Raw genomic sequence first — 11676 nt, forward strand, 5'->3', positions numbered from 1 at the left:
TCTCTGGATTGCACTCCTTTGGTCGTACATTAAATAATTGTAAATTGTAACAAAGTCAAATAAAACCCGTATTGATATACAAGGAGTTTACTGTTACCTCGTACACATACACAACAGCATTGATCGCCATCGCTGCACGCTGGCTGATCGCGTGTGATCGCGTTGGTTTGGCTGAACCTATAGTGATGGTGATACTGACTCCACCAGGAATCGACCTTCAACACTTGCACAGTAATTCGCAAGCATTTGCGTAGCTGTCGTCACCCGTATGCCAGCATTCATGTCAGTCGTTTCCTATGTCTAATTATTAAAACTATTTCGGTCTGGCATCCGAAATAAAAATAGCAATCGTTTATTACGCCACCGTGACGTCAGTGTTTATTATTTACATTACATACCGTTTGTTGAGGCGTGCAATTTTTTACGGCATATTGTTAAATACATAGTTGATCAGGGTTGTCACTGTTGAATAATGAAGTTTATTTGCCAATATACATAAGAATTTTAACTTTAAGTTAAGGTCGACAATATTATTCAAGCAACAATAGTGAAAACAATTTAAAAAAATCGTAAAGGATTTGTATAATCTCATAAGAGTTTCGGATTAACATAGAGCCTAAAGTTTATATCTCTCGTTCTCACTACGCCAATTCTTGTAGCCATGATCTTAATAAGGCAAACGAATACTATATTATTATGACTTCACACATAATTGCATAGAGCTGTTCTGAAGATTTCTAACAAAAAGTTTTCGTTAGGTTCGTTCGTTAGTTTCAGCCAAATGACGTCCACTTCTGGACAAAGGCCTCCCCCAAGGTTTCGTTAGGTATAATATCGAAATAGATAGATATTGTTTATTGCATACCACACAAAACTGATAAATATTACTTGACTTATTAGATCCTGGCGACCTTAAAGAGGGAGTGTCCACATTGTATGTTTATGAGACAATGCACTTGACCCGACTGCGCCTGACGAACGAGGACATCTGACACGCCTGACTTGCACTGATTGCATTCATTGCGACTTTGTTCTTATATGGTTATGGTTTCTGTGACCTTAACAATCAGGGTAAACAATATGACATTGTGACAGTGTGACGTTCAGATTTATAGATGTTTATTACCGCCTCTATGGTTCTGGGTTCGATTCTCAGAGGGAGCAAAGTTTTCTGCTGAAATTGAGTTGTAAATCCGCCTGATTAGCTATTACAATCGTTCCTAAGTCTGTTGCCAAAACAACATTGTTACAGTGTTGTTTAACAGAAGTTGGAGGTAAGATAGCCAGTTCCTCTGTGCTGAGAATTCTGGGTGAAGCTTGCTTCCATCTTCAGATAGATCGTCATTTTCCGCCAGGTGAGATGCAGGCAAAGAACTCCCTCGAATTGATTAGAAATAAATTTAAACTGTCTTTTTGGCTTAATGCATGTGGGTTTGAATTAGGGGTAAATATTAAAGTAGATAATAAGAATGAGCATGAAAAATGTACATTTACAGTGTATAGAATACCACTATGAACTGAATACGTACCTCATTATACTCCACCCCCATAGTAGCATGTAGCTTCACGAGAACCCTCTTGCCCTTCGGTCCTAAAGCCTGTAGCCTCTTCAGGACATCTTCAAATACTTCTTTGGAGGTTTGCTCGTCTGTCTCTATCATCTGTAAAAAAACAATTACATATACACCTTCATCGTCATCATCATCATTTCAGCCACAGAACATCCACTGCTGAACATAGACCTCCCTCAATGATTTCCACATCGCCCGGTTGGTAGCGGCCTGCATCCAGCACCTCTCGGCTACCTATGATACCCTTTATGAGGTCGTCAGTCTATGTCGTTGTATCTAAAAAGCTTCGCCCTAAAGTTTGGTCGGTCTATCAAAAAGTCTCGCATCTCCATATATCTTATCTAAAACCTAGCTAGAGTTATTCAGTATTCCGTGCCATCAGTCTTCCGTGCGTTCGGACTAACGATATTCGGTATAGCAAGAGTTCTTTCGGGATAGAGTAAAAGAAAGTTAAAGTAAAAAAGCAAAAACGATTTTATTTGCCAACAAAAAGTTTACAGTCGGAGTCGAGTGAATCGGAATTCCGATTTTCGGGATTAAGAATCACAGTAAAGATTTTTTCCAGTCTGTCACAAAACTGTTCCTCTTAAAAAACCGGGATAAAAACTTTCCTGCGTTTTTTCAGGGTCTCAAACTACCTCTGCCCTATCAAAATCGGCTAAAATTAAAGGGATCAATTAAAACAAACATAATATCATAATGACAAACATACGGTTTGAATAAAATATGTTATTGATAGACCACATTAAATGAGATGTATGACATCATACAACGCGGCCAGCATTTACTACGATCGATTTGCTATGCATAGTATGCGTAATAGTGCGTGAAGGACGGTTTAGATCCAACGATTATAATAATATCTCCTCGGAACATTGCTTTGCGAAATGTTCAGGGAATATTGCCAGGAATGGTCATTTAAGAAACAATAATAAAAAAATACCTGTAGAACAGGGGTATAGTCAATATTAGTCCAGTCGATCGTGGCAAGGCAAAAAATACTACATGATTGTGTACTAAACTGTGCTATTTCATTTAAGATTTCAAGAAGTATGTAAGTGATAGATCGCCCAGGGTTTCGTTAGTAAACTGTAGGTGGGTACTTCTCATTTACACTCAAATTTGATGGTCACACAATAATATTTCATAAACGGTATAAGTTAGAACAATAACTTTGAAATCAGATGATAAAATATCTATTTAGCTACATACAAAATAAATTTTGTCGTAATAGAAGCAAAAATAATACGAAAAAATCNGAGAAGTCTAGGAATTTTGCAAAGGGTCTTCATCATAAACAGAAGATAGATACTCCGCCTAAAAAACTCATTTAATAGCAAGAAAACTCAAAAATTGGAACCAAAGCCATGCCATTGACCAATTAATAACGAAATCCTATAGGAACCACAAAATATTCAAATCGATTGGAGAAACTACGTGTTCCAATAAGAAACTTCAGATCGCAAGCAATTTAACCTACAGTGTACACACAGCTCAACAAGCTCTGCTGCAACCTTGTCGGAAAACGGATTTCAACCAGAAAATTTGAATCTAGGTAATTAGATTTTTTTCAATAAGAATACATACTTTCACCAAGAGCATAAAAACCTAATCCAACGAGGCAGTTAGCATTGTCTTTTGCCTCGAGAGGACAATATCATGGATATCTTGAAGACATCGAAAAATAATTTAAGTACTAAAAGAAATTAAAAATATCCACCGAAAAAAAAAAATCCACGAAACAGTGAAGAAATAAAAACCTAATGGAAACGATGGAAGAAACCCAATGTATTAATCACCCTGCATAAAGATCATTGAACTAAAAAGAAATCATACTAGATTACACCAAGGCGAACCGTTTAATGTTGGGAAAATATGAACGCGCTCCCAAGTGACCCGCCGTCCGCTTACCGCATCAAGCACAATCCAAGAAACGAAAGAGAGAAGACTAAATTAACCCACCATAAAATTATATAAGAAAAGCAGCACAAGAAACACTAGATAATGGAAAAATTATGTCAAAAGACAGCGAAAAAGACGACAAAAACCCAGAACCGCATATATCGACGGAATAGTCAAAAGTGCAAACAAATCAAATAATCGAAGAGAGAAGATTTATTTAGCCCAAAACAAAAAACAATAATAAGAAATATTCGACTCAGGGAAAACAGACAACAAAGAAGACGACAAAAACCCAAAACCACAGTTATCGCCGTAGTAATTATTTAAAAAAACCCAAAAGAGTCAAGTTTTTCAGAGGTTGTGGATAAATGGAACTAAAATTTAAACATCTACTATCCAAGAAATAGAAAAGAGTGAACTCAATTATGACACAAATAAATTAAGCATAAGAAATATCTGACCCGGAACATGTGAATAAAGAAGACGTCAAAAACTCAGTAGGTATCTACCTAACACAGACCTCAGGAGAAAAATGAAGATAACCTAGCAGCAGTACAAGAACCAAGACATCTCACCAAAGGCCAGACCACCCGTCTCATCACAGAAACGCTTAGTCCTACCAACGATATGAAGTAAGTAGCATACAATTGGAAAAACAATGAAGCAAGTCTTGTAGCAGTAGAACTAAGAAAAACCAAGCCGCCTTACCAAAAGCCGCATCGCATTGCATCAACGCTCAGTCCGATCACCGATATCAAGAAAAGAAGCATAAAATCGGAAGAACAATGAAGCTAGTCTTGTAGCAGTACAAGAACTAAGAATAACCAAGCCGTTTCATTAAAAGCCAGATTAAGCTAAAGAAAAGAAATACAAGAAATATTTTACCTGGAGGAATATATAGGCAGAAAATAAGACGATACAATCGGGACAACAATGAAGCTAGTCCAGCAGTAGTACGAGAACAAAGAATAAACAAGCCACCTCCCACACCAAAGGATAGACCGCCCATCTCATCGCACCACGCGTTTAGTCCTTCCAACGACACTAAGAAAAGAAGTAGAAGAAATAATTAATCTGGAAGATACAGAGACGACAAAAACTTAGTACCGCAGACATCAAGAGAACAACGAGGCTAGTCTAGCAGCAGTACATGAACCAAGAACAACCAAAGCCATCTCATCAAAGGCCAGACCGCCCATCTCATCGCATCAACGCTCAGTCCTATCAACGTTAACCCGTCTTTACCTATTTTCCTAGACCAGGCTCAGGATGCATATCTACTTGGTTGTGGTCGACCGGTTGCGGTTTAAAAGACGCAGCGGCTAGTCGGCCGTCCTCTCCCATCCCAGAGCGTGTCTTTCCTTAAAATCGTGCCCCCTGGTATACCGGTTTGACCGGGACAGGCCTCGTCCTGGCTGGGTCGGCACTATCGTATCGTATCGTATCGTAGTTCATACATCACACGTCTGTGTCGATAAAACAGAGCGATTAAATTAAAAAAATAATCAATGGACTACAACAGGACCGCTACTTTTATTTAGGCATTGATTTATTATTTACAATTTGTCCTTACTGTGATCAATAAAGTCAATTCTATAATAGTCTACAATTGTAAGTATTATTCTCAATTTGAATATCAAGGTATCGTTGTGAGGCTTTTAATGTATTAACAAGACACCCATACACATTACAATAAAAACCAATTTCTTTATCGCATCACACCTGGTAAACAAAATAATGTACAGATGCTGTAGAATTTGTATTTTGTGAACTACACAAATTCTGTCCCAAATTCGTTTCTATTACAACTCCATAAGATACAGTCTATATCTTGATGTGGCTTTGTCTATTTAATACTATCTACCATACGGTCTCCGAGTAGAAATCTTGCGTACGCACATTACTCAGTAAGACAGCGACAAATTCGCCCTTATTCGAAGGAAGGTTGGTGAAGACCAACCCTCTAATACAAGTGGGTGGGATGAATAGACCAAATGACGACGAAATACGTCAAAAGAAATCCAAAAAGGTTACGCTGAAAAAACGTGGCTGATAAATAATTATGTGAAATTAGGAGAAATGGACAAAACCTTTCTGTAAACTGTTATCTGAGGGCCTAGTGTGAGTTTTCATCAAACGCGCTCACATTAAATGAATGACGGATTGTACAGCGCCCCTAGCGGGAAACGTTCAAAAAATAAAATTTTCATACATTTTTTAAACGCGCTCACTAGTGAGCATGTTTGATGTAAACTCATACTTAGCCCATTGATGATTTAATTCGTTCGTTCGTTCGTTTCAGCCAAATGACGTCCACTGCTGGACAAAAGGCCTCCCCCAAGGTTTCCCACAATGAACGGTCCTGCGCTGCCCGCATCAAGGCTCTTCCTACGACCTTTACCAGATCGTCGGTAAACCTAGTAGGAGGCCTGCCCACGCTACTTACTAACTACACGCTACTACTGCCACGCTAATGTAGATGATTTAATAATCACGGGTAAATGAGGAAAACGCGTGGTTCCTGACATCTTCACCTCAAACAACCGCTTGTCTCATGGATGGATCAGTACGTCAATCAAAGCAGTCTTCTAATTTGTTTTCCAAAAAGTATTATTTCTTATCGTAGATAAATAGCCTAATAAAATGTGTGCAAGTATTTGTACGAAAAAATATAATCAGTGAACTACATAAGTTCTTAGAGACCCTTTGTCGCGAGAGTGTTACCCAAATAACTCCGGCCCCGGGATAACAGTGACGGGTTACTTATTATTTCGACCGGGGTGACAAATGACCCCAGATAGGCGCCTCGCCGTGACGTCACTGGCCTGACACTGTTTAACTGTGACGTAATCAACTGAGCAAGATAAAAGGAGGTTAGTGTTTTTTCTATTGCTCGTTTATATTAGAAATAATTATTATCAGGATAATTGCGAACGCGTATAAGAACTATTAGTACCTAACCTTTCGTAATTAAAATTCGGTTGTCTTCTTATCAGTCTTTCTCTTAACTTAGCTTTACTCTGTTCCAATGCTACGACTACGACTAGTCCACAGAGTGAGTGCTTTATTAACGGCCAGAATTTCTTTGCGACCGTCTTTTCACCCTTTATGGACTTCAAACAAAAAGTACCCAAACGATGCTAAAGCCTAATGCTTGTTTTTAGCTGCATCATGCATACATTTTTGGTAAGTGAACTTGAGAACTATGCCAGTTCTGAAGTCGGAACTATGCGGTGTCGTGTACTAACGCCGTGATATTGGCGCGTGACTCCCAGGCATAGTTCGGGGATAACAGGTTAGGAGCTGATGAAAATCTAGGGCAGCTTGTTGGGTGATGGTTTAAACTTTCGCGTTCCATTTCAATTAAAATAGTAAGACACGGATCTTAACGCGACGTTTATTACTGAGTTACATTATGTACTCACGGCTTGACGTTTCGGCTGCGATGTAATGATGATAATGTTACTAAACGTCGCCTTAAGACCCGTGTCTTACTATTTTAATTAAGTATACTATGTTAATTAACCTAGAAGATAGCTTTAAAATGCTATTTTTTGCAATGTTTTATCGGTCTGCTTATTCACATTAAAATTAAGGCTCGATAGAACTTGGTTTTTGCTGGTAAATAGTAAGTACGTGATGTTTACTTTTACATTCATTATGTACAAATTATGAGCACGGCAAAAATTAGGCAAGTTTAAACTAGTAATTACAAGTGGAAGTTTCTTAGCGGAACACACCAAGTTGGAGCAGCTCGGAACTTGTTCCGGACATGTCCCGGCGTGTTCCGAACCTCTGCGGAAGAAGTGTTGGTTCGAGTTCTGCTTGTGAATTTATTAGATTCCGAATAGTTTGCGGTCATAATGCAGAACGTTATGGGAAACTTACAATGATGTCAGTATTAACTAGTTGGTAACTTCGTTACTAAGTAGTAGAAGTATTTTTTCACTTGTTCATAGGAAATTTCTATAGTGTAAATTGTCTCTGACTTTGAAGTACAGCAATTACCTACGCTTGAATCTTCATAATTTATAGAAATTCTCAAACCAGGTCATGTCATAATAACATTTTGACGCGTCAAAAGAATTTAAACGACCTCATAATGTTTTCTAAGCCAAATAAGACGGCGTTAATCACAAATCATCGGAGCTTTCCCCAAATTGCCGCCGATCGGTCGGATTAACTGCTCGCTAAGTCCCGATCGCGCGAGAATTACAGCGAGACATTAGCGTTACTGCGCGAGCGGCGCAAATCGCGCCGAATCACCGGCCCACGGGGCCATAGCGACAGCGGGTTGTGTAATGTCTTCTAAAGCCTGGTCCGTGAGCACGTAGAATCCCGTCCAATGAGCCCAAGCTGCCCATCCTTGTCGCTCGCACGTAATTATGTTGCTGTCGCGCTCGCACACTCACTGCGTGCACATAATTACGCGCGAGCGATAAGGATGGGTAGCTTGGGGTCATTGGACGGGATTCTACGTGCTCACGGACCAGGCTTTAGACATTTCTTGTGGTTCTTTAGTGCTATTCGTTCGTTTCAACCAAATGACGTCCACTGCGGGACAATAAGGCCTCCCACAAAGATATCTGTATTCATCGTAAATAACTCAATAAAATAGTGTAAACCTTGAAATGGTCTCATAAATTATTTAGCTTTGACTTAAGAGTCAAACGTCCATTTCAAAGTCTAACCTTATAAAAGTTGCTGAATCTAATTCAACTTAAATAAGCCTAGAGGCTGGGTTTTCTTTAAGCACATGTGAGGAAGTTTCCTCACATGTGCTTAAAGAGAATCCAGCCTCTAGTTAAATAGTCCACCAGCCCTTTGCTCTATCCAACACTTACTATGCAAATAGCAGTAAACATTCTTGCAATCTTACCGTGTAGTTATCATCAGCTGAGATTTTGGGAAAATAAATCACAAACGTTTTTGAGGCACTAATGTAATTGTACTTTCAAATTGTATGTTCCTCTAAGGAGCCTATAACATTATTTTTTGTCCTCAAAACCTAAGCAAGTCTCTAAATACATGCACTTGCAGTATTCCCCGCTACTTGTATAGCCCGCGTTTATTGCAGCGCTGCAAGCGGCAACGATTTGTCGCCACAATCAGCGGCCATTGCTCGCTCCGTGAGGACACCATACGATCGGCCAGTCTCGGGAGTTCTGCAATTCTGAGGCGCTACTCCGTGAATCTACGTAGACAGCAGATGAGTCAACTTTATCTGCTCTTGTTACACTCATGACAACATAGAGCGAGTGACAGTTAGACTACGAGTTATCGGCTATAGATTGATTTTGCTTTGTTCAGATGTTTATCACATTCATGTCAGGCTTTTAACTGCCTAGTTCGCATCAATATTTATTTATACCTATCTACATTTTAAAGATAGTAAAACTTTGAAAAAGAGGCTGACAATAGTGACTGAATTTCTTGCGCTGCTTCTTCTCAGCACATGCACATTTATTGTCCCCAAGCAGTGGTAGGTAGAGTAAAACTGTTTTTAAAAGCCTGTTTTTAAAAACTTGCAAAATTAAAATGAGTTTTATGACTTTCTTGAAAGTTATTTAAGCAGACACTGCTTTGTGACACGTCCATACTTTTTGGTCTTTCAACCAAAAATCAACAAAGTTTAGATATTACTAGCTTTCCGCCCGCGGCTTCGCCCGCGTGGAATTTTGTCTGTCACAGATAAACAATATCGCGCGCGTATTTACTCATCGTTTAGACCTGGACTACGACAAACATTTTAAAACCAAAATCAGCTCAATCGGCCCAGTCGTTCTCGAGTTATAATCAGACTAACGAACATCAATTCATTTTTATTTATATAGATAGATATTATATAGATAGTTAGCGGCCGCCCGCGACTTCGTACGCGTGGATCCCGTTTTACCCCCTTCATCTTTCTTTAGCGGTTAACTTCCGTTCCCGTAGGAATTTTGCAATATCCTGTTGTAACTAAGCTTTAAGTTTACTAAGGTACCTGCATGCCAAATTTCAAGCGTCTATCTTACGCAGTTTAGATTTTTTCATACATATGTTTTTTCCCGCTAACTCCCGTTCCCGTGGGAATTTTACGATATCCTGTTGTACCTTAGCTTTAAGTTTACTAAGGTACCTGCACACCAAATTTCAAGCATCAAACTTAAGCGGTTTAGATTTTTCATACAAAAGGATTTTTCCGCTAATTCCCGTTCCCGTAGGAATTTCGGGAATTCCTTTCTTAGTGCACCTGAACGGTACCTAAACTACGTCCCTTCCAAATTTCAAGTGCCTACGTTTAGCCGTTTAGGCTGTGCGTTGATCTGTCAGTCAGTCAGTCAGTTTCTCCTTTTATATATTCAGATTATAATGTTTATTAATATGTCCCAAAGTTTCCGATCCTATATGCTACGTCAGTCCGTGCTCAACGCAGCGTCTAAACGATTTGTAATATTATTAAGATTCGGTCTGCCTTCAAAGGTACAGTCACCCTTGCAAGGCATCTCTAGTTTTGATCGTATTTCGGCGTAACAAGGTTCATATTTCCAAACCTAAGGACATTAAGTTGTACTGGTATGCATGCCTTGCTGCGGATGCACGTCTCGACTTGAACATTTTCTACCATTTGCATTTAGAATTGCTATGAAAAGATATTGATAACTTATTCACTTGATAGTATGCAATTAACATTTTGAACGTTGAGCTTTAACAGTAAGCTCGTATTTCCATTTAACTTCTATCGAAAATGAAACTTCGAGATTCTATTTGATTAAAATATAAAATACAGAATAATGTAAACAGTAGGGCAAAACGCTTTCTCAAGTGCTCTCAGGGATCGCTATTGAATTAATTCGTTCATTGACTACCTAAGTCAAGAAAAAAGAGCCTGAATTAACTCCATTACCCTATTTTTACTTCGAGTTATCCCCCAAAGATGGCATTTCATCACACCCAACTAACATCAACCAACCAAACTTGCAAACTGAATTAAGCCAACGGACGGGTTAGGGAAATGAACTCAAAACACCACCACCTTATCCTGACCTCTACCTCTGTTCTCAGACCCCTTTTTAGCTCTAAGATATTGAGGTCGAGAGAGGGGCGGTGGGTCCAAGTGTCTGGTGAGCCCAGCAAGCAGCACCGCGAAATTTGCTCATTTAGGCCTAATGCCCACCCATCAGGGCTTTTTGATGTGCTAAGAAGGTAAATCAGGTGCTTTTGATCTGAGATTGTGTGCTAACGACTCGTCCTACAGTGATCAGACGCAGCGCTTGTTTTGTTAACGGGTAATTTGTCAAATGTTAATTGTTTTGTAAGGGTGAATAAATTTCGTGGTTATTTTGCCGCTCTATTTCTGTATTTAAATTTGTTTTAGGTACCGTTAAACTTAGAGGTCACGTTTGTTGGTCTGTGAAAACTGGATAACAGCGACTAGTCGCTTGAAACATAAGCAAGGGTTTATAATGGTATCCTTCCGTTTGGCCAAATTACTTTTCGCCAAATTTCACTTCGCAAACTCAACTTATCGCCAAAGTTTCATTTCCCAAATGAACTTTTAGCAACTGTACTTTTCGCAACTAATTCATTTGGTCAAATTATCATTTGGCTAAATTTTATTTGGCAAATGTTTATATAGCAAATGTTTTATGTTGCCAAATATTATATCCCAAATAATTTGTTTGGTCAAATTGACACTTCACGTACTTACCCACCGTTACCCACAAATCAAAGAATAAGGAACATGATCATGGATTACACAAGAATTTTATGTGAAACATTGCAGGAAATAGTATGGTTGCAAAAAGTAGGTATTACCGAAAAAAGTAGGTTAGGTTTGGTTAGAACAGTGACCCTTACTGAATCACCTTTATTGTTAATTAATCGTTTGGAAATTTCGATAAAAAGAATGAAATAAGGAAATTAATGTAGAACAAATTTTATATTAACTACCAACTAAACAAAATAATAACCACAAGCTAATTTTTTGTATCCATTCTATGCACCAATCAAATTATTTTGTAAATAGTTTATCGTGAAATATTTTTGCCTAATGAAACATTTGGCAAACCATACTTTGCCAANCCGTTATCTTAGATCTAAATTCTGATTTAATTACTATTACCTACCTAAATAAATAAACTTAAATAATAATATATCTAAATCTACGTTAACTACCTAACTAAATAACTTAATTAAATAATTCATATTGTTCTACACT

The sequence above is a fragment of the Ostrinia furnacalis genome, unplaced genomic scaffold (assembly GCF_004193835.3).
Source record: "Ostrinia furnacalis isolate ACB-3 unplaced genomic scaffold, ASM419383v2 OfSCF2600, whole genome shotgun sequence".
NCBI lineage: Eukaryota > Metazoa > Arthropoda > Insecta > Lepidoptera > Crambidae > Ostrinia > Ostrinia furnacalis.